At 38.9% G+C, this 24,953-nt stretch overlaps 1 protein-coding gene across 4 annotated transcripts in view; it reads right to left on the bottom strand.

Moving 5' to 3' along the window:
• The window catches only part of LOC131681580 (trafficking kinesin-binding protein milt), a 316,121-nt gene that overhangs the window by 69,782 nt on the left and 221,386 nt on the right, over positions 1-24,953 (bottom strand). The window contains exon 1 of one of the 4 annotated variants that reach the window (XM_058962443.1): positions 22,495-23,147. The exons of the other annotated variants lie outside the window; for them this stretch is intronic. The gene's annotated coding sequence lies outside the window, so the exon portion shown is untranslated. Of the gene's footprint in view, positions 1-22,494; positions 23,148-24,953 lie in introns of those variants that run through there. 4 annotated transcript variants of the gene reach the window in all.

Raw genomic sequence — 24,953 nt, 5'->3', positions numbered from 1 at the left:
TATTCATGACCAACTTGCGACGTTTGCAAAGTCAGTGAAAATTCAGTGACCTGCTCTGCATTGAAAGACTATAATTTTATGAAGACCCTTGCAACAAATTTACCACACTGTCGAATCACTTAAAGTACATCGCATAAAAATGGCATACAATAAAAATTGCCCCCTAAAATCAGACGGTACCCGCGTTTTCCCACGCAATTGTTATTCACACCTCTACCCCATCGCAGCACAAAGAAGCCGCGTCAATTTCGGGCGGATTGTCTGGCTGCGGGCGTTTAAAATCTCATCTTATTTAGGCAAACTTTGTGGCGCCACCCACCACCCCCGGTTGCGCAACATCACGCGGGACAAAGTGTTTCTTGTCGTTAATTCGCTCCAGTTAGGTAGCTGTATCGTCAATGATGCCTCAATAACCCTACAAGATGCGATAGCATTGTTTTCGACACAGAGCAGATTGACTAGAGTTTGTTTCGTGAATGAATGAATTAATGAATGAAAGTTTGTGTTATTGCCTGCAGCGGGTTTTACGTGGTTTACTTAGAGCGCTACTATCGAAGTTTCGTTCATTTATCTTAATTTTTTCCGCTTCTAGTTTGTGACTTTTTCGAGGTTAATTAGTTTTTTTCGACTGATAATGGCCACATTATATTCAAATTAAATCTACCAAAAAGATTCCCTGGCCAAGTAGATATCTTATCTCGGCCGCTCTTCTTTGGCTTTCACAGAGTTCGCAGAGCAATCCGAATGTCACTGGGGGTAATTGAAAATCTCCTCAAATTCGTGCTCAGACAAAGCACGGATGACGCAGTCGAGGTGAAACTTTTTGGAAACGGTTGGTTCGTGCGACATGATTAATTTATGATACTGTATTGTTTGGTGAAACATGGCGGTTGTCTGTCGAGCACCGGAAATGTTGTTTTGGTTTTATGCTGCATGTGGTGGACGATGTAATCTGTAAAATTGATGTGGTTCTTCTGGCAGGAATTTCCACAGAACTGTGGCTCAGTGTCTGTGCTTGACCCTTCCATGTTGATGGAGATCAGATTTAGTACCCACCACATAATTTGGGGCAGATCAGATGTCAATTTGAGAGGCACCGAATTGATGGAATACTTAAGTAGTACAAAATGCATATACCTAATATAGGGATATGCCTAACATTTGCATGAACTGGCAAAGAAGAGTTGTTAGATGTAACTCTCTGCTCTGACGGTACTACGCATGAGCTGGCAAACTGGCTCGTACCTAACGAATTAGAACCGTCGTTATCTGATCATAAGATAAGATCAATGAACGAAGAGGGCCTGGCGACTAGGTTTCATGGGTATTTTCCGACGATTGAATCTCCAAGTGACTTAGATGAGGTCGTGAATAAAACAAAATCTCACATAGAAGCAGTATACCAAGAGACATATCTGCTTCGAATTATGCGTGCTTCTAGAGGAATCCTTTGGTATAATACCGCACTTATTCGACTAAAAAAGTTATGAGAATAACTGGGAATCGCAGACACAGCGACGGATCGTAGGCATTTGAGTTGGCTCACAAAGCATACAGAAATGTCCTTCGATCCACTCAGCGAAGTCTCGAGTTTCAACGAGACTAGTAGAATAAATAAGTTACTTTCGAATTCGAAAGACTTTCATGTCAGTTTGATTAGAACTGCTAATAGCGATTACTTGTCTGACGTAGATGTAGCACTCAACTGTCTTTTTGACACTCACTTTCCAGACAGTATGGTGTCATCACTGACGACTACCCAAACAAGAGTTCTTTTCAGGTAGCTCTGATTCTTGGGCATGTTGTCGTAGAATTGTGACAAAGGGGAATCGAATCGATCAAATGGGCGATTGAAAGTTCTGCTCTGTATAAGTCTCCGAGAAAAGATGGAATCATTCTAGTTCTACTTCAAAGAGTATATGGCCACTTCAAGCATATTTTGAAAAAAGTTCTTACTTCGCTCTTGCAACAGAATACATTCCATTAGCGTGGTGAGAAAAAATTGTAAAATTCCCAAAGGTGGACGCGTTGCTTATGATCTAGCAAAGAATTTTAGATGGATCAGTCTGGCCTCCTTCCTTCTCAAATTAGTGGAACGATTACCCGCAGCATGCAATGCAACATGCATATCAACAGGAGGAGTCTACTACCACCCTGTTACACAATGTTGTCCGCAACATTGAAAAAAGCTTTTTCGCAAAAGCAATAAAGCTTAGGAGCTTTTTTTAATATGGAAGGTGTTTTTGACAATGTGTCTTTCGAATCCATTTTGGAAGCAGCAGGAGGTCATAAAGTACCTTCACTTATCATGAACTGCATACACGCAATGCTTAGCAACCGACATCTGTATTCATCGTTAAGACAAGTAGAGATAAGGAAACTGAGTGTCTGTGGATGTCCTCAAGGTGGTGTGCTGTCACCACTTTTATGGAACCTTGTCGCAGATGGTTGTTGAGGACACTTAATGAGCTTGGTATTCGAACATATGGTTTTGCCGATGATTATAATGATCCCCAGTATTTACTTTAACACACTTTTTGATTTGATGCACCAAGCCTTGTGTTTTTGAGCAATTAGATCTTCGTATTGGACCATCAGTAATCCGAATAAAACATCAATGGTGCTTTTCACACAACCGGAGCTCATCCGTTGCAGCTCTTTGACTCTGGAATTATTGTCGTAGATCAAGTTAAGTACGTTGGGGTAATTCTTGACTCCAACCTTAACCCTACAGCTCACATCGATTTCAGGATCAAGAAAGCTTGCATGGGCTTCGGTCAATATAGAGGCGGGTCGTCAAATCTTAGACTTAAACCCAAGTACATTCAGTGGATCTAAACAATTCATAGCCTAATACTGGTATACGAGGCCTTGTGTGGTGGCAGAAAGAAGAAGACATGACAATCCAATAAAAGTTAAACAATCTTCAGAGGATGGTCTTGATGGCGATGACTGGTGTTTTTTTCGATAACACCTACTGCTGCTCTAGAGGCGCTCTTGAACATAGAACATATGTGTTTCAGAAACAAGAAGCACTTTCTTTTGCATACCGTATTGAAGGTTGCTGAGCCTTGGAACAGTAACCCAATAAATCGTGCAACTAGCCACACAAGATTGTGGTCCCAAATAATTACTTGTGATGAGTATATGCTGGCTCCCAGTGATCTTACACTGACATGTAGTTTTCCTTTGAAAACTTTCCATGTGAGAATTCCTCCTCGCGAGGAATGATAGTCTGGCTTGTGGAGCGACAACTTGAAAAATACGAAGTTTGTTACAATGACGGTTCGTTGTTGGAGGGTCGAGCCGGTGTGGTATCTATTGTCGTGAAATGAGATTAAACCAATCTCATTCGCTTGGTAGATACTGTACCGTATTCCAAGCAGAAATCTTCGCGATTCTGTGTGGCGTACAATCGAAACATTAACAACGAATGCTCGGTAACAGAATCTATTTATGATCTGACAGTCAGGCTGACCGGAAAGCACGTAGTTAGGCAGATTCGAGATCGAGTAATCGCATGTTGAACTCAAATGCTATCTGCCTTCTATGGGTACCCGGTCATTCCGGTATTACTGGAAGTGAATGGGCGGACAAATTGGCTGGAGCGGGCGCTGCGACTGACTTCGTTGGTCCATAACCAGTTTTACCACATTCTATGAGTTGGATAAAGCACAAGTTCGCTGCATACGAACATGCCAACCCTTGGCATAGCTCCCAAACTTGCGTTCAAACAATGATTTTCCTGACGAATGTGAAGTCCGGGTTTGTCAAAGAATTTGCTGCTTTTTCTAAACACAATTGAAATATTTTAGTCAGGGCATTGACTTGACATCGCAAACTCAATTAGCTCAATCAATCCCCTCAGTGGTGTTGATATATCCGCTCATCAAGAAGTGTATTTTATTCCCTTGGTAGTGAAGAATACTTCCGTGTTATCTATGTTATTTGTGTCGTTATTTTCCTTATCCCTAACCTTACCACTTCCCATCAGGAAAGTGACGAAAAGACAAATCACGGCAAATCTCTTGTATATAGAATCTTATTTCTAGTCTTAAGATAGCTGTAATTTTTTTTTCTTTTTTATAAAAAAAATATTTCAACATTGTAACTTCCTAGTTTTAAGATATCCAAAATGTAAAAACAAGAGAATTTGGCACCGTCAAGCTAACGCATTTGTGCCTATCAAATAAACGAAATGAATAAAAAAAATCATGGCAAGGCACAAATTTCAGATCAACATAGGGAACGTGCCATTTGAGCCAATCAGTACTGATCGTGTTGCGTTTTTATCTTCTAATCAGAAAATTAGAGCTTCTGTGCTTGCTTCCCGAGACATCACTTGGAACAAGCCAGTTTCTTCAGGAGTTCACATAAGTTGTGTAACTGTTTGGATTTAGTGTCTAACTGGTCCCAAGTAGGTGCTAGTTAATAATTCGATGATTTTCTTTTTAAATTTAAATGTTAAAAAAATTAACTACTTTATACGGGGGGAACCGGCAATTACAGCAGGGACCCATTTTATCAGCCCCTTGCTTTATTGTAGGCTAACAATGAGGACATTGACAGAATCGGAACATATCTTTTCTCTCTTTGTATTAAACCGAAGCTGTTAAAATATTTTGCTTTAGTCCCTAGACGTTTTCTTATAACGCTTTCTGGTTATTTGGTATAAATTTCCCTTAAAAGAGTCTACCAATGCAAAATTTTGAAAGAATAGTTTTTTTTTATTTTTGCATATTTTGGATCTTCAAGATAAGAGAAATATACCCAAGAAAGGACTTACGCGAATTTTACTTGGTTCGTTTGCTAGATCATCGAACATCTAATCATATGAGGTTGATAAGACTGATAAAATCGGGTCATCACTGTATTAATATCAGTCCATCTTTATCGATCCAAATATTCTAAGCAATTTGCAAAAATTGCGATATTTGGCTCACAACAGATCGACTGAGATAAATACTAAGTTTGGAAATGAACAAGAGCGTCCTTTCTCCTCTCCCTTCAAATTGATTTCTTGTCTGCAGACTTCCCAAATGAACATCGAACACCATGTTCGCTCTAGTGCTGTGCTCAACTTAAACCCACATTTCGTGTGCAAACTCGAACGTGCTAATGCGACCAAAACACGTACACATGTTCGTCTGCACAACTGAACCCCATGTACGTACGCGGTGTTCATACACACAGGTTCTTGACACTAGTTTTCATTTTCTATCACTCATCATCACTAGTGTTGACTCATTCTGTTTTGTGTGTGCCTTTCTTGGGTACGCACAAGGTGTACGTACACGGTGTTTAAACCTAAGTTTGCACATCGCTGTTCCACTGGATGAAAATTCACACAACGATCACATCGAAATTAGTATTATTCAAAAGCAATATAGAAAAATCTGTACTGCTAAGTGGATAGATGTCAAACTGTATCCAAATTTAATTATTGTATACTTTTAGAACATATTGAAGCACAGAAATTCTGGTTTGCTAAAGAAAAAGCATAATTTTTCTTGACCATTATTTTGGCTTCGGAACCAAACACCTGGGACTGTGTAATACGTGGCAAATGAAGAACTTTAAAATCACGTAAATAAAAATGATAATAATGTGCAATATTTACTCTCTAAAGGAAAAAAACAGAGCTAATGTGCTCGCTTCCCGAGACATCACTTCTGACCAGTCAGTTGCTTTAGGCGTTCGGGAGTGCTTACAGGGCACTCGAAGTGTAACCTATAGAAAAGGCCATAAATTTGGTTTGGAGAATTATTTTTCTTCGCTTTAAAGTTCAGAATGTGTAAAAATAATCAAAAATTCAGAATCAATTCACTTTTGCTCGATATGACCACCTTTTACCTTGACTATGGCCTTGAAACGACCCAAAACCGAATCACAAGCTGCCGGAATATGACTTTATCCGATATTTTGGCCCACTTACAGACAATGGCTTTCGTCTTGAAGCGTCTTGAAGCTGATGTATTTTTTACTTCTGACTTTGCTCTCCAAAATTTCTCAGAGAGTACAATCCATTGGAGTCGCATCTGGTCAATTTAAGAGCCATTTTGTGGTCGAAATTAGGTCCGGAACGTTGGTTTTCGGTCATCCCTGGGTCATTCGTGCTTTGTGAGACGGTGCCGAGTCTTGTTGAAACGTTCGTGGTTTGCGATCGAAATGTTTGTCTGCCAACGGCTTCGAAGAAGCTTCCAGAACACTTCCGCGATAATATGACGCATTTACTTTGACGACAAGCTCGATGAAAACGATTGGAGATCGCCCATCTGCGCTTACAGCGTCCCAAACGATTTTTTGTTTCGGGTGCTGCCTCCTCAAATTCTCATTTGAAAAGCGGTTAAAAAATCCCATCGTATTGAGAGTTTACGAATTGTTCTCGTCAAAAAACACGATGTACGGAGTTTGGCCGCTTTCGGCCAAGCGAAGCCACTTCTACTTTTAAATTCTATCATTATTTGGCGCTCTTTTTTGGCAAAATGCTTTTGTGCGCTTGTAAACAATACTCTGAACTGTCATTCGACCAATTTATAGACAGCTGATGCCAGTGCAACAGTTGCGCGAACGGTCTGAAGTTGGTTACACTCCGAGTTCCGGACCCTGTAAGTGTTTTTGCTTACGGGTCCGCCTAACCCTTTCGTTCTTTTTTAAACAACGATAATGTGAAGGTTGAAGATTGGTGACATCATGCACAATCTCAAGTTATAAAGTTACTGGTACACTTATTTTTTGATCCTGAAAATTGGCTATTGTACGATGAGAAATTTGCACAATGAAGACTATGTATTGAGCTTAACAAATCTAAACAGTAGAGCTTAATGGCAATTAAAAAAATATAAAATAGTAAATTTCCTTCGTAGACTCTTTCCAATCCTTAAATAACTTTTCATGAATTTTAAAAGTGATGGAGGAAAAGTATAAAAGTTACACCGCATTCAGCGTTTTTAGCCCTAAACTGTTCGGTAATTTATCCAATCAACCTGCAAAGTGCATTTTCTATGCAGCTATCGATGTGGAGAATCCCCTTTCCCCCTAGGCGAAAGTTCTAGTTTTCCTACCAAAAGTAGAACACCGAATTCGAACCACCACACCTGATTACAGGTCATCCCCACCCTGGGGCTTCGAGACGACGGGATGGTACCAGTTTATTATTGATTTTCAATTACCGGCACTTTAGCCCACTTTCCAAGTTCGTTCTGCTACATAAAAACAATCATGCAACAGCATTTTTGCACCGGACACCGATCGCGAAATGCCGAAAGGTTGCAACTTGCAGACAGAAGCGAGCAGGCGAAAAAACAGAGCTGTTTACGTTCGAAGAACCGGTCGCTCCATCCCGGCATGTATGTGCATTAAATCCGCCACGTTTGCTGTGGGAATGTTCGCCAGTAGGAAACATGATGAATGCCTTTTTGAGGGCACATCAGTCGATCGAACTCCGGCACGGATCATCGCCGTTACTGATGTGGAGTAAACGTAATATCCCTTCACTTTTCCCGTGTCCATTAAAGAATCATTCAAAGCCTCTCGGTCAGTCCAGTCCACCATCGCCGGTAAATACAATGGAACACGTGTCCGTGTACAATTTCATATTAGGGTGATGAGCCAATTTTCGCCATGTTTCTATTATCACCATACCCATTTGAAGCCGTTTGTTAGCACAGAGTTTGCTATCTTTGTTCAACGCATTGAGTCAAATCGTAGCGCAACAATAGTGGCACTCGATTCGAGTTTTCGTTGCGCTTAAACACGAGCATTTCGTCGCTTTCAGGGCATTTGTGTTATTAAATTGTCTCTTAACAACGAAGCAAAGCTGTTGCACGCATCCATCCATTAATTGTAGGTCGAGTAATTAATGAATTAGTGAGCCACCCTCCCTAATATGGTGAAAATAGGCACTTTACCCTACATACCATTTTCTCAAAAGGGGAGTGTGCGCATTTTTCGGATGTATCGAATAGCGTTATTCAGGTCGCATAGCATAACATGCTGTCACACCCGTTGTTCAGATGTTCAGATTCGCACAAAGCTATCGTCTTGTTGTTGTATCTGACTGTGACGATCACAATTTTCTTCAGTCATCGAGATGTGAGTTAATACTAATCGATTTGGGACATGCATTTCGAGTGCGCTGAGCATTCACTCAATTAGTCACGGTGAATTTGTTCCAGCGTTTTTCTGAGAAAACTGTTGACATATAAGCTGACCTGAAGAGCGGTTCGTCAATGAATAATTTTCCATAATTCACCGTTTAACTATTTCAGTTAGAATAAATTTATTGCTTGCATGTTAAGATGCATGCTTATACAACGTTAACGAACCATAATCTCGGAGAACCTTGTTAAAAGTACCAGGATTATTATTTCTGAGATATAGTTTGTAGAGAATTAAAAGGCGGCTTGTTGGAGTCCATGATATTTGAAGTGATTCTTTAACAGAGTTTTGAAATAGCTCTTTTATATTACACGTCTAATTAAATATTTACAGATTTGAGTTATTCAAAAAAAAAAGTTAAAAAGTAAATCAATAATAAGTACCGTTTCTCTTTTGTTCGGTAGCAAAGCGTTGTCGCCCACTTGTTTACAAAACGTTTTGAAAGTTGCATTTTTTCCTTGAAAATGAGCGGCGACGAAATGGCTTGGAGACAATTTATTGCAAAATATAGATCAGATATTTGAACGCGTCAGTCGTTCGAACTCAGAGCAAAATGAAATGAAAATTCAAAATTAGATTGACATCCGCAAAGTCTTTTGATTGATGCTAACAGCTGTTAGTTATCCTTTGATTGATACTACGGCACACGTGAGCCAAGACATCTGCGGTGGTTGGTGTAGCGTCGTGAACTCGCAAAAAATATTTTTTTATATATCGTAAGGATTAACGCTTCACAAATTTGTTCGTGATTTTCGTTATTCACGAATATAAGTCCGCAAAACCTAAGGTACCGTCGAAAGTTGTCAAGTGGATTTAAAACTTTCTGTGTGATTGCAAAGTTTAGCTGCACAAGAGTTTACCTTTTAAATACCAACTATACACGCACATCGTACTAATGATTAATCACATCGTCTTCGCTTATGTTCCTACTCGATTTCCGTCCATTCTCAAGCCCTTTCTAAATGGATGCCCGTTCAGCTGGACGGAGACGCAGGTTTATGGTGCAGGAGAAGAAAAATAAAACAATTCGCCATGTTTCCGATAAACTTTTCACAAGATCATGACATTTGAATTAACCCGTTTGGAGTTCGTTTTTCACTAATACCGGCATTAAATGTCGGGAGATTACTGCCACTCGACTTTCTGATTTATGGGACGACGCAACGACGTGGTTTAGCTATAGGTACGGCGACCACCGTTTCAGTTTTAGTCTCAAGCTTGCTCGGAAGCTCCCGGCTCTGTAGCTTTCCGAATATTACGAAATGCTTCTGTTATACATATGATTGGGTTTCCCATGCGAATCAAAATGTAGCGATTATGCTGTATGTCATCCGCTAGCCAGTCAACGAGTAGGGTAGATAATATAGAAGCAATTGAAATGCTTTTGGTATGTTGGCGTAGGACTAGGAGTGGTTGAAGATGAAGGTAAAAGTTGGGCAATTTTATTATTTTGTAAGATTTAAACGTGATCAGGAGGAATAAAGGATGAGTCGATAACTATTGCGACACTTTAGATTGAATATTGAATTGAATATATTGAAACCAAAGTTTTACATTTTCCGGCACGTTGCTCTAAGTTTTTTCCATTTCTTAAACATTTCCATTGCGTCCTTTGGCTTTTTCAGTCCTCCGAAGTTTGCACATCATGATGGACCTGTAGGTTTGGATCGGACGGAGTTCAAGATATTTTTTTGAGTTCATGTCCTCGGCACAAACTCCACACAGCGGTTTTGGAGTAGTGGCCTGAAGCCAAATCGGGCGAAAGCAACGGTTGTTGATAGCGTTGTTTCAAAAGTGGCAAAAGCCTTTTTTAAAGACACTCAGTTTTGTAAATATCACTGCCTTTGGTCACAAATGGTTCACTGCATTTGCCACAAGTGCATATCGCCTGCCATATCGGGAATTTCGAAGCGAATTTTGACATTTTCTTCTGTTTGAAACGGTCATTCACAGCATACTAGTCCTTAATCGAGAAATGTTCCTGTACCAACAACTTTTTTTCCGATTTTATGTAGGTTTCGTCAATAATGACTCAGTACCGGTATTTCGGTAGCAGCGTGGGTTAAAGTTTCCAGGTGCAGTATTTTGGCAACACTCTTCTGGCGTTCGTCCTGATTTGAGTAGATTAAGCACCTTATACGTTTCAATAAGCATCCTTTCTTGGCCCTCTGGGCGAAGCTCTGCGAAACACCAAATTTTATGATCAAGTCTCGCGTTGAAATGTTTCGGTTTCCACTTGAAATGAGCAACCAGCGCTATCCCGTTTTGTTTGAACGTTGTTCCCGAGTATCCGGGCGTGATTCGACCAAAAGATTTCATGTGGCACAAATGGCAGTTATGTGAAGCTGCATGCGAGAGAATCCTCAATCGTACAGTCGTAAATATTACCTTGTGAAACGTGGGAGGGATACTCCAGGTAAGTTCAAATTTGTCTTCGCACATAAATTCGCTCGCAAATTGATGATTTCACAAGGTATCTGTAGTTGTGGTACTAACATCAAGGCTTTCATCACTTTACATAGATAACGCTGTTATTCACATTACATATCCGCTTATCAACACGGGTTCTTTCCCAAGCGTTCAACAAACACCGTCCTACATCATCCAAGAGATGGAGATAAGTCATCAAACGAACGCAATTAACATTTATCCGCTGAATTCAATAACATTAATCACGAAATCGCTATAGCGAAACGCAAGCGTCGCGGTTTCCACGGAATGTTTCTCAACTGGCTAAACTCGTATCTCGTTGGTCGGGAAATTTCAGTGAAAATAGGAGATGGTATCTCTGAAATAATTGCCGTTACCTCTGGTGCACCACAAGGAAGGCACCTTGGTTTTCTCCTATTTATAATTTACATCAATGACGTCAATCTCTCTTTGAATAGTTAAAGTTTTCCTACCCCGATGGATTTAAATTATACTTGAGAATTTGAAATCCAAATGATTCCTAGTTTCTGTAATAGCAGCTCGATAACTTCGCTAAGATACAAACGGGAATCTTCTCACGGACCAGTGTGAGGTGATCCAGAGGTGGCGGCAGCACTACGAAGAACACCTGAACGGCGATGCAGCAGACGACGAGAATGGCAAGGTAACGCACCTGGGAACACGCGCGGAAGACATTACACTACCGGCTCCGGATCTCCAAGAAATTCAGGAGGAGATCAGCCGGGTCAAAAATAATAAAGCCGCTGGGGTTGACCAAATACCAAGCGAGCTACTAAAACACGGTGGCGAGCCACTGGTTAAAGCGCTGCACTGGGTGATTACCAAGATTTGGGAGGAGGAGATTTTACCGGAGGAGTGGATGGAAGGTGTCGTGTGTCCTATCTACAAAAAGGGCGACAAGCTGGATTGCTGTAATTACCGAGCAATCACCCTGCTGAACGCCGCCTACAAGGTACTCTCCCAAATACTATGCCGTCGACTATCACCAATTGCAAGAGAGTTCGTGGGGCAGTACCAGGCGGGTTTCATGAGCGAACGATCTACCACGGACCAGGTGTTCGCTCTTCGTCAAGTACTGCAGAAATGCCGCGAGTACAATGTGCCCACACATCATTTGTTCATCGACTTCAAAGCCGCATACGACACTATCGATCGAGATCAGCTATGGCAGATTATGCACGGGTACGGATTCCCGGACAAACTGACGCGATTAGTGAAGGCGACGATGGATCGGGTGATGTGCGTAGTACGTGTCTCAGGGACGCTCTCGAGTCCCATCGAATCACGCAGAGGGTTACGGCAAGGTGATGGTCTCTTGTGTCTGTTATTCAACATCGCGCTGGATGGTGTAATAAGAAGAGCAGGGATCGACACGAGTGGTACGATTTTCACAAAGTCCGTTCAGCTACTTGGCTTCGCCGATGACGTTGATATTATTGCACGAAACTTTGAGAAGATGGAGGAAGCCTACATCAGACTGAAAAGAGAAGCCAAGCGCGTCGGACTTGCCATCAACACGTCGAAGACAAAGTACATAATAGGAAGAGGTTCACGAGAAGAGAATGAGAACCGCCCGCTTCGAGTTTGCATCGGTGGAGACGAAATCGAGGTGGTTGAAGAGTTCGTGTAGGGGAACATGGGGAGACTTGACCAGGTTTTCAGCTAAAACTGCATAAATCTCTAAAAAGGTCTTCAATCCATTAAAAGTCATTGAGATATAATGCGCAAAGTTATTGTGCGTCTTCATGATTTTTTGCAGAATTTTTAATTTAATTTTTGAAAAGTTACAAAAGTTTTTCAGAGGTCGTTTTTTTTGGTCAAGTCTCCCCACTGCGGGGAGACTTGACCAAGGCGTGGGGAGACTTGACCAAGAGATTTTTTAAAAATCATAACAAAAAATAATGACATAAAACATACTCTAATTATTTTTTTCCATATTGTTGAGATCTTTAGGTAGCAGTAAAAAATATAAAAGGATTGCATTTGATAAATTTAGATTTTTTACAATGCATTTCTTTTTAAGCATTAACTGTACTGCTTGCATTGCATGTTCACACATCACGAAATCAGTCCTACTATTACTAACTTTGTTTACTAATACTAAAATATAAAGACTTATGTTTGAGGTGGGATTATTATGGCGTGATTAACATTAACAGTAGATACCCAAAGCATAATAAATATCAGGAATTTTGTATCTTTCTTCAGCTAATTGCCACTTGGTCAAGTCTCCCCATAAAATCTTGGTCAAGTCTCCCCAACATTAGTTATTACGTTCAATTTCATTCAAATTCTAGTAATAACTATTCCAATGTTCCAATTTATGTATAATCATTTCACTGCTTCACAAAGATTAAGATGGTATATTAGTACATTATTAGTAATTAGTAGTCGAGTAGATATGTCCATACAAAGTTTGATAAAAAATTACATCATTTAATGCAAATTTATTGATCACGTAATATTTTCTGTAAGGAAAGGATTTTTCATTCCAAACTTTTAAAGTTACCTTAAGGGATCGAAACAAGTGTAAAAATATTTTTGAAAAATTTTTCAGAATCGAATAGAAAACACCATAGCCAAAAATAGAATTTTGCGCTTGGTCAAGTCTCCCCATGTTCCCCTACTTGGGCTCACTGGTGACCGCCGACAATGATACCAGCAGAGAGATTCGTAGACGCATCGTGGCAGGAAATCGTGCTTACTTTGGCCTCCGCAAGACACTTCGGTCGAACATCTACAAGACGCTGATTAGACCGGTAGTTCTCTACGGGCACGAGACCTGGACCATGCTCGTGGAGGACCAACGCGCACTTGGTGTCTTCGAACGGAAAGTGCTGCGTACCATCTACGGTGGAGTGCAGATGGAAGACGGCACATGGAGACGGCGAATGAACCATGAGTTGCATCAGCTGTTGGGGGAGCCGCCCATCTGTCATACCGCGAAAATCGGACGACTACGGTGGGCCGGGCACGTAGCCAGAATGTCGGACAATAGCCCGGTGAAAACGGTTCTCAATTGCAATCCGACCGGTACAAGAAGACGTGGCGCGCAGCGAGCACGATGGATCGACCAGGTGGAAGACGATTTGCGGACCCTTCGCAGACTGCGTGGCTGGCGACGCGCGGCCATGGACCGAGTGGAATGGAGGAATCTTTTGTATACGGCACAGGCCACTTCGGCCTTAATCTGTTAATAAATAAAAAAAACTTCGCTAATTGGTGTCAATTGAACAAAATGGTGCCGAACGCATCAAAGTGCCCTACTATCACCCTCACTTGTAAACGGAACCCTATCATATTCCATTATTTGCTGCTAGGTTCCAACTTAAAACGGGAAGCCTGCAACAAAGATCTCGGGGTCATACTAGATAGTAAATTGTCCTTCTGTGAGCATATATCATTATCGTTTTCAAGGCTTCCAAACAGGAGGCGTTTGGTTTGGCACTCATTCCAAAAAACTGTTCGTTACCTTACCCGATCAAAATGAAAAAAACAAGATTATAACAGAACACAATTTTGGAAACATATTGTGTTATAAATTAGGTCTCGTTAGTAGTTAAAATAACAGAAATTTATAACAAGTAACAATGCGAGATATAGTTTTGAAATATTTCTGTTATGTGTTTCTGATCGGGTAAACAACCAAGATTTTCAACTCCCGCAGGAATACTGAACGCTACTGTTAGACCCTAAAGCTTTATCCACATTGGGTTATGGAAAACAACAAATTTTTAAGTTTCAGTTCCCTGGATATATGGTAAACCAAACTTTCGGACACGCAATTCTCCTATCAAGTGATATGGTTCCGTAATCGTATTCACAAAGACCACACGATTAACAATCAGCATGCTGCGTAGTAACCATGTGATATTGCAACAATTTTTTTTACATTTTTGGAATTTTGTAGTTTGAATGCGTTTGCAAACTTTGCCAATAGTTGGCATGTTGGGATGCAGACAAAGAACGAATCTTGTGAAATATTTAACTAATCGACAATGGTAGGACTGGTTCTTGAGTAAAGAAGTCAGCCGCGATGCTCGATCGAAGAATTGCCAGTAATCCAAGACAAGGACATACAAAGGTAAATAGTATTTGAAATGCTAAGTTCATGGAACTGAACTCGATCTAGGACTACTAGCTTCAAGTCGAGCAAGTTTGGCATTCCACTCTCTAGAACAAAGTGTAACCCGAAACAGATGAATCACTCGGTATCCTTCTGCTATGAGTAAGTTTGACATATTCACGATCTCATCCAAATGGTTGGACAATACACATAGAATCTAACCCGTAAGTCCTCTTCGTAGAGGTTCGAGTTCATAGGTTTGGGATAACGATGTGTTATGATATCTAGCGAAATATTTCAATGATGAAAGACGCCTGTATTTACAATCAGATTACTATGTTCTGTTAGCTCGTTATGCACGAGTCCGTTCGTCAGAGCAGAGAGTCATATCTAACACTTCTTCCATATCGTATCGTTGGGCGATTTCTTACATTGTGCATATGCAGACTTGTACTACTTAAATATTACATCAATGCAACGTCCCAAATTAGTTTCTGAGCTGATGATGATGGGCAATTGAAACGTTGAATATCGATTAAAACATGTGAGATGCATGCACGATGCAATTCACGTGTATTTTTCCTGTCAGTTTTAAAGAAAATAACGAAAACAGGGTTAACTAACTTTTCAACATAATTTTTCACCGATATATAGTTCTTAAATCAAAGCTTTTCTTCCTTGCAGAAGGCGGGATACATTCCCAGTTGTTGTGCGTTTACGGTGGTGATTAATGTGTCGATCAGAGCACTATACATTTCATCACTAGTATTAATTGCAAAACAACTAGAATATGTCAAACACGTTGACTTATGATCGCATACAGCGAACCTTGAAAAGGATATTATGGACATAACCATCATTAGAGTTCCACGATTGGCATGAAAACTTAAACGTCCAGTTTCAGTGTTTTGCTTGATACAGCAAGTGGCGAGGCCCGTAATACTTTTTTTGCGGCTGATATATTTTAGTACCTACAGTTCTCGATATAGCGCTAAACAGTAAACCTAGGGATTTCTGTTTTCATCGTCCTGTACGACAAGGGAACAGAAATTCGGTCTCTAGGTTGGTTTGTCCGGACAATAGCCATAGGAAGGGGGTCTACCGTCTAATTGAACCCTGTTAAATCTATGGTCGTATGCGGACAAGTAAGGGGAAAGCCGAAGAGTGTCTGTCTTTCATGTAGCGGCTTGAAATAGCGTCTATTCTGCAGCGGGCGGCTGAAAGAGAAATTCGGTACCTTATCAGCTCCAGAGTGGAAGTCACATCACGTCAGAGTCATGTTGAATGCAACAGGTGACTGTCACCAAGATCCACTCTCTTCGGGAAGTTTGAAATTGAGGCAAAGGCGAAAGAGAATTTCGCGCAGTAAATCCAACTGTGGGTACCTCGTTCAAGTACCTACATCAAGACGTCGATGAGTGTGATCATTTTTAAATTAATATTATTTCATTACTTTTTATATAGTTCAGTTTCCAAATAACACTGGGAGCTAGGAAAATCATACTATTGAAAAGAGGAGATCTGGACAGAGGGTTAATTTGGTGGTAACTGAGCTATATTTCAAATATTAAAGATTCAGTTTCTATTCCAGTCCATCGAAATATTTAATATGCTACTACCGGAAACATTCCATGGCGTCTATCGCAATAATTGTCAATTTAATTAAAATAGTTTCGAACACACCTATTTCGATTTACTAAATTTGCTAGTTTACTACTGTACGTTTATTCTTTTGGTGTGCTTGCTTACTGACTAAAATATGTTTTAAAAAAGGAAAAGATCTAGCAACATCCTCTTTAACGGAAAAAAATGTCTCGATTTTTATTTTTCAATAGTCTATTTGAAAATATGTTCTTATATTTTATACCAGCCCAAATCAGAAGAAAAGTTAGCTGAGTTAGCGTTGTGAAAAGGTTCTAGTAGTGGTGACAACATATAGTTCAATTTTGAATATTCTGCAATGAATTTCCCGTAACTCGTCAAAAGTGAACAGTGAGTCTAGTTATGTACGGTATGCAAACTAGGCTCGATAGCGGATCCAAGACATAGTGTCTCGATCATATACATTTGGAACAACATCAGATGTTGTTTCAAACTGTTCTCAACTCCTATTCGACAGCTCTCACAACGCCACCCATGTTACGGCTTGGTAAGGCCAAACTGGTGTCAAAGAGGCTCAAGTAAGGTTTTCTGGCGTAGTTTTGATGGTCACATCATTAGCGTCTGCATTAGAATCGTCAGATAGCCAACTAATTATAGAATTAGGGATTTTTTATAAAATATTTATATTATATATTATTTTTGCTTCATGTAGTTGATATTCAAGCTTGTAGAATCCCTTAAGCGTCTCATATACGAATTCCGACGGAAATTGAGGATTTGATGAAATAAATCTCTTCTATGAGACGGTCGACCGAGGGCGTCGAAATGCCGAAAGAGATGAGCAGCGGAAAGCGAGTTGTACAAGAGGGAATGAGACACTTACTACACAATATTCGATTCAACAAAGCTGAGAAATAAGTTTCCAAATGTGTACTACTAATATCATACAACTCAGCGCATTCGCCGGAAGGTTAAGTATGGAAGATCTTTTGAATAAGTGAATTTTATCATTTATAATCATTAATTTATTTAGTGTATTTAAATACACTAAATACGCGTCGATTTCTTCCTTCCGGGAAGAAATCGAAAGTTTTACTGTAATGTTAAAATCCAGTTGATATAAACATTACATTAAGGCGGCGCTGGTTGATGAAACGATGACCTCGGAACATGTCTGGCGCTGTACACGAAATGGGTCATCGGAAAGTCAATCGAGCTAACACCTACCTAAATGCATGAACCAAGTTATTTGCATGAATATATTTAAATACATGCAAACATCTTTTTTCTGTAAATCACTACCAGCTAGTGGGCGATAGGATGGTTAACACACACACACTCGTCAAAAGGTAGGGTTGAACAGCAGAGGGTTAATGCTAAAGAAAAATGCTAACCCGACAAAACAGATTAAGCTAGTCAAACTCAAACGTCAGAATAGCCAGAATGAGCCAGACGTTAGATAAATTAAAGCAGATCATTGGACGCTCTAATTTATCATGGCGCTCGAAGGTGCGATATAAAAATCCGGTGTGCAAAACTATCTAAAACTAAACTATCAAAATGAGATCTTCACTAACGACTTCGACATCACTCTTCCACTACTCCGTGATCGACACTAATGATACCGATGTTGTAAGCAAATCCAAGAAGCTCGTGAGATCTAGTGTTGATAGTTCCGGATCACATGACCATTATCCTGGCGATCATATAAAAGTGTCTAGATTCTTAAGCCTATAACACAACTTGGAATTGAATAATATCAAGAAATGAGCTTCATCTAAGGTTCAATGATTGAGAAAACCTTTGTTGAAAATTACTCTCCTATTAAAATTCAGCACGTTTTTAAATATTTGTTTAGGTTGGATGACGGCAACAAAAGTGCCCTGCAAATTCACCATACCTCCGATCTGTGTAGTTCTCTTCGTATTTGAGAGTTGATTTGTATGACGATTGATGCACTGTGCTATTGTGCCAAAGGTTGGTGTCATCTTACTTTTGTAAGCAACTTTTTATGACACTTGATGTGCAACCAACCATCTGACGAAGTTCAAACGAAGAGACAATGGAGACGGTCATAGCTGAGGGACATCAAAACTTAGCGGAGACCTTGATAGTAATAAATTTTTTGCACTGCCTCTTCGTGCCTCTTGTACCTCTTCAGGTGTTTACACCTCTTAAATATTTTCGCGTGGTGCGATATTGTTTAGTACGATAAAAGATCTATATCACTCGTTATGTAGCATACAAACACTTCCACGGTACACGCGAATTTTAATAGCAAACCATCGTCTTCCGGAACATGGAAAAACAAAAGTCACTGTAGCATTTAATTGCAATGTATGAATATCACGCGTAATCTATACCCCTTTTGAAGGAGCTTTTCCGCGCTCGAGTCTGGCCATTTAAATGTATTTAAAAGCCGAAACCGAATGCACTTCGAAAGCGATATGGATATTAAAAAAGTGAAAGAATAGCCAGAGTATGGCTTCTGGAACTGGGTCGATGGAGTGAGAGCACTCAGCCGGTTACAATTAGGGTGTTGAATTACAACATTTACGCTTTATTGCGAATCAAGTGCAGCAATGTTTGGAAAATTAAAGGAGAAATCTTCCAAACAATCTTAGCCTAGTCCAGATAAGAATACGGTACCATGTGACGTTATTGTAACACGTAGCTCGATAGTAAATCGGGGGAATTAGCAACCTTCTCGTGACCGCACGGTGAGCTCACGCGTCTTCGCATTGTTGAACAAGTAGCGGGTGATCATCGCCGACGTGACGTAATGCTGCTGATAGCTCTTAGTCGTATGCCAACCGGACTGGGCAACTATTGCTGGCTGGCCTTTACGTTTCGTGCCGCTATGTACAACTGGCGCCGTTATGTGGTAGTGTCGAGCAGCGTACGCCTTCGATAAGCACAGCAGCAGCAAGTGCCGAAGTAGTTGCCCCAGTAGATTTCTTTATCGAGTTGAATAGGTCTGTGTAGGTTCGTTCCGAGCTAGAGCTCGGGTTGTGTGTCGGAGAACACTATTGGCGTTGGATAACGTGACCATCAGCGGGGCTCGTGGCTCAGGCCGAGGGTAATCATAAATTGGAAGTGCGGGTGATGATCCGAGAGTTGGGATGTACTGCAGGTGGGTTAAAATCGGAAAGATTGTGGGGGCAACACCCGTCAGATAAGTCTTTTTGGAATACCAGGATGTTAATATCAACTACTGTTGTTGAAAAACTAGAACTACTCGAAAAACGCAGTTATTCTCGACAAAGCGATCAAAACGCAATTCTATTCTATTCCAGTTGGTCTGTATTATTTTAACATAACGTATTTTTCAAATATGGCTTTTTCACGAATTTCTATTCAAATTTATGCGTATACGTATGATTGGATCTGTTCAATAAAGGAACCCCAGATTGGCTAACTGATGCGAATGAACAAATGTATACTGTGTTTCCAAAAAACTTCACCCGGACATCCTGTTATCGCACAAATCACGTCCAACTCACTCACATGGTGTTCTAAGGTTCGACCATAATCCGAAATGTTTACAAACAAAAACGCTGTACGGTAGGGAAATTGCTTTGAACTGGTCGTTTGTGTAACTTAGCAGTTTTCAACCTTTTTCATTCCATGCACCTTTTCCGAAAATTGATCACCATCGTTTACCCCTGTTTGATATTTGTTTACCACCAACACCCTGTTAGAAAAGACAAAATGATTTTAAATTTATATTTCGAAACAATACATGCACACAATACTGATTTCAATGAGAAACCTGTTCTCAGCCAGCATCAAACCTTTAAACCTTCAAATCCTTAAATCTTTAAATCTTTAAATCTTTAAATCTTTAAATCTTTAAATCTTTAAATCTTTAAATCTTTAAATCTTTAAATCTTTAAATCTTTAAATCTTTAAATCTTTAAATCTTTAAATCTTTAAATCTTTAAATCTTTAAATCTTTAAATCTTTAAATCTTTAAATCTTTAAATCTTTAAATCTTTAAATCTTTAAATCTTTAAATCTTTAAATCTTTAAATCTTTAAATCTTTAAATCTTTAAATCTTTAAATCTTTAAATCTTTAAATCTTTAAATCTTTAAATCTTTAAATCTTTAAATCTTTAAATCTTTAAATCTTTAAATCTTTAAATCTTTAAATCTTTAAATCTTTAAATCTTTAAATCTTTAAATCTTTAAATCTTTAAATCTTTAAATCTTTAAATCTTTAAATCTTTAAATCTTTAAATCTTTAAATCTTTAAATCTTTAAATCTTTAAATCTTTAAATCTTTAAATCTTTAAATCTTTAAATCTTTAAATCTTTAAATCTTTAAATCTTTAAATCTTTAAATCTTTAAATCTTTAAATCTTTAAATCTTTAAATCTTTAAATCTTTAAATCTTTAAATCTTTAAATCTTTAAATCTTTAAATCTTTAAATCTTTAAATCTTTAAATCTTTAAATCTTTAAATCTTTAAATCTTTAAATCTTTAAATCTTTAAATCTTTAAATCTTTAAATCTTTAAATCTTTAAATCTTTAAATCTTTAAATCTTTAAATCTTTAAATCTTTAAATCTTTAAATCTTTGGATCCTTGAATCTTTAAATCCTTGAATCTTAGAAATTTTGCGTCTTAGAAAATTTGAATTTTTGAATATTTGAATCCTTGAATTTTAGGATCTTTGAATCTTTGAATCCTTCAATTTTTAAGTACTTGAGTTTTCGAAATTCCTTGAATCTTCGAATCTTTAAATTTTCAACATTTATGTTATGTATACTTGGAAACTTCTAGACACTCTGGAATCCCTTCAAAACCATTTTGCAACCTTAGAAACTTTTTCGGTAGAAGATCTTTTTAGTCGAAATTTTCCCGATTGGACTGATCAAAATAAATAAAATCTTAAGAGAGGTTTCCTGCCCGGTATTTTATCAAACTGGGTAAATTCACTTATTTGCACATATTAAATTGTTGGCCTACATACACCATAGAGCATTTACTAGAGCTGATAATTTAACGAACAAACCTCTCTCGAGACCAGTCGCTATCTTCCATCAATCGGGCAGTTTGCTAAACTCAACACGCTCGTCGTATATTTTTGCGACTGTTCACTGAGCATATCGACATAACAATCGCGAGCCTCCCAGCGTGGTTGTGGGCTTTTCGAGCGCTATTTTTCGGTTCACCCATAACCAATTAATTCGTCGGAGGCAACACATCTAAAAAACTGTAACACCCATCTGTGAATATTTATATGGGGGTAGACGGGGTAAAAGGTATCTTATCTCAAAAGGGGTTGCAGTTTTCTGAACAAAGTAAAACGTCCATCAAGTAAATTTTAACTATACAAGTTTTTCACGATTATAGTAGTGAATATGTATGTGCATTTACGTAAATGTAGATTTAAGTAAATGTAGAAATTCAGATATATCGATTGTCCACAATATAATTTATTTTTCGTCAAATTTAACTTTTTGCCCTAATGCAGCAAATTTTTAGATCGAACACAAAAATATAATTCTAAATTATTTGAACAATCTTTAAAGACACGCGCTGAGAGAAACAAAATTGTCCGAGAAATTGATCGTTTGTTCACGGTACATTCGTTTTGTGAGGTGTTTGCGAATTTTTTCATGGTTTCTACGATTGAATATTTTATACGTTTTTGAATAGATATTTTTCAAAACATTATGATTGCGATAATACAAAAGTTTGAGAAAGGATATCGTTTATTAAAATATCGCTAATAAGATATTTATTTGGGGGTGGCGCATTGACCCCTCTCCCCCAATAGATACGTACGAAGACCGCAACCGCTGACCCATGCTCCACCGCCACTGTGGGTGAATCGATCAGCTGCCTTAGTCTTGTAGTGTACAAACGGACAATGAATGGCCTTCACAATTTTGTTGTTGGTTGTTGTTCTTCTCGCCGACATTTGGAATAGTCGGAAAATTTCAGCAACCCCCTACTTCTCTCGCTCTACGGCTCAGGATACGAGTAACGGTTGTTGCACAACTATTAGTCACCCGAGTGATGAATGAGTAAGCTAGATACCAATGCGACCTTCAACTTCCGGTATGCCGATCAGGACATTATTATGCCGTATGTTGAATGTTACTCTTTTAAAGATTGCTAGTTTCAAAACTATTTGTGAATTGGAAATGGGGAACATACAGTGTAAATAAAAAATCAATAAGTAACATAAATATTAAACATATACCTTTCCGAAACGAAACTTTACACAGAAACTAAAACGACACGAACAAAATTCAGGTGCCAGGAAGGTGCAGCAGGGTGCAGCCAATTGCCGACATAACTCAGACAACTGGTTTTCGGGATGATTGTTCTAGCTGGTTCCTACGACGAAGAACTGCACTCGAAAAGAACTTATCAAAACGATTCTCAGCTCATCTTCTCGCGCACAGTTGTAGCTCCTCTATAAGTACTTGTGTAAGCAGCACTGGAATCAAGCACACAAACAGCAGTAGAAACAGACTTTGCCCGAGCAGCACACACAATCTGACATTGAATTTTCTTCTCACTACTCAATTATTAATCATTTTATTGCTTCTCGTGCCTTCGTACACTTTTCTTTTTCGCCAGATGTATTCATATACCGAGTTAAGTGCGCCTCCAATAAAATATGGCGAGTTACACTCAAATACCCACTAACTATGCACCGCCCCGTAGGTCAACGCGAGAACGGATATGACGGAAGCAATTCACACTCGAAGTTACTTTATCAATCCTCAAATTCACAACCAAACCGACCAAAAATCCGTCCGCGATCTAACCAACGCGCAAACCACTGGTGCATATTTTGCGAAACTATACACCCGTACACCTCATTCACACATCTTTGTTCCCTCTCAACGAGGGTTGAAACGTCAAACTCAAGACGACAGACACTACTGTCAGTGAAGTCGACATTCGATTGTCGATCGCAGCGATCGCAACTGCGCAGAAGCATGTATAGAATGGAAAACATGCAAGGAAAACAAGAAAAACGATGACTAACAAGCCATCTGGTAGCTGGTGGATGAACTTTTGCGTTCCGATCTTGAATGTGGCAAGAAAATCGACTGCGCCCGACTGGGTAGGCAACAAGCGGCACAACATGGTGCATGTGCCGTTCGGGTTGTAGCGTGTCGTGAAACAGCATAATGAATAACCATCTGCAGTTGTGTTTTGATGTGTAGCGCATTGATACGACTTTTTATGCGACAATTGGAAAGGGGCCGTTGTCATTTAACGGGACATTTTTATTTGAATAAAAATCGCTTTATACCATGGGCCCATTTTTTAAAAAGAAGTCTTTACACACTTAATTCAGTTCGGTAATTTTCGCACAGCTGAAGAGTCAGTAATTTTTTTTAACTGATAGCTATGCAATGCGGCTTTAATTTACTGATTTTCAGCGATATATTTCCGAGTTTCAGCAAAACAAACGTCACTTCTATTGAAATCTCGGTAAAAGCTTTGTTAGCTGAGTGCTCGGCTGTGTAAAACTCGGTAAAGTTGTGAAAAAGCTGGGATTTGGTACAACAAAATTAATTAGCCCTAAGTATACTCTAACAAACATCCATACGGACATACCTAGAATTAGGTTGCTGCAGTTATAACGTTTTTAAAATTTCCATATTGTAATATGAATATTTTACAATGTATCCATTACACATAAAAAAGGTATATCCTATTTACAACCCCTTCTAATGCATAAAATAGAAATAGATATTTTATAATTTTGACCTATTTCTTCAAACCAATTTTCAATACCCGTTTTACACTGCCTTCGTTTCCACCACTTACGTTTGATAATAGCACTAAATTTGATATAGAAACAAGTTGATTTTAGATTTTAATTACCGCAGACTTAGCAAAGGAATATTTGACGTATATCAATTATCACATTTCGACTGCTCAATGTTATTGACATTAGGTTGTCATCTACAAAACTGGGTATGATCAAATAAATGACGTAAACGGCTTACCGAACGAGAACTACAATTCTACACATTGTAAATGCTTAAAACTTGTAAACATGTCTTGCTACAGTGTTCATCGTGTCGCAATTTTTCAAGCTTCAAAAATAATATTGCAAATCGTCAGTTTCGAGGTTCGCGAATATCGGCGGAGAGATAAGATAATGTAACAAAAATAACACTCACGACACACTTTGCGATGCAGTTTTGTCTTCGATGGTTAAAGGTTACTCACCTGAAATGGAAAATAAAGAAAGAAGATTTAAAATTTAGGAATTAAACAAATTAACTATTTTGGAGGGATTTTTATCACCATCGAAAAACAAAAAAAAGTTGTTTTGTCAATTAGAATTTTTTACCGAAATATTCGAAAAGTAACACGACTTTCTTGTCCATTTTGCGATTCCTGAAAATATTTTCTTGTTTTTATATTCTAACAACATATAATATTTAAATAAAACAAAAAAGTGAAACTAAGGCGGTCCCAAAAATATTTGTGCAACATCGCTATTGAAACACGGAGAGAGCTTCCATCTAAATTCTAAATACAAGTGTAGCTATTTTTTTATATTTGCTTTCCGTTGGTCTATGTCTGAGTGCTTATCATCGACGCCTTCTCGGTCCTAGATATCGTCCCATCAAGACAAATACCGGCACCAACGTTGCAACGGCTTTGTTTTCTTTCCGAAGAAAGACT

This window comes from Topomyia yanbarensis, chromosome 2 (assembly GCF_030247195.1).
Source record: "Topomyia yanbarensis strain Yona2022 chromosome 2, ASM3024719v1, whole genome shotgun sequence".
NCBI classification, from domain to species: Eukaryota; Metazoa; Arthropoda; class Insecta; order Diptera; family Culicidae; genus Topomyia; species Topomyia yanbarensis.
Note: the sequence above shows the minus strand (reverse complement) of the source record. Positions and strands in the feature narration are given on the sequence as shown.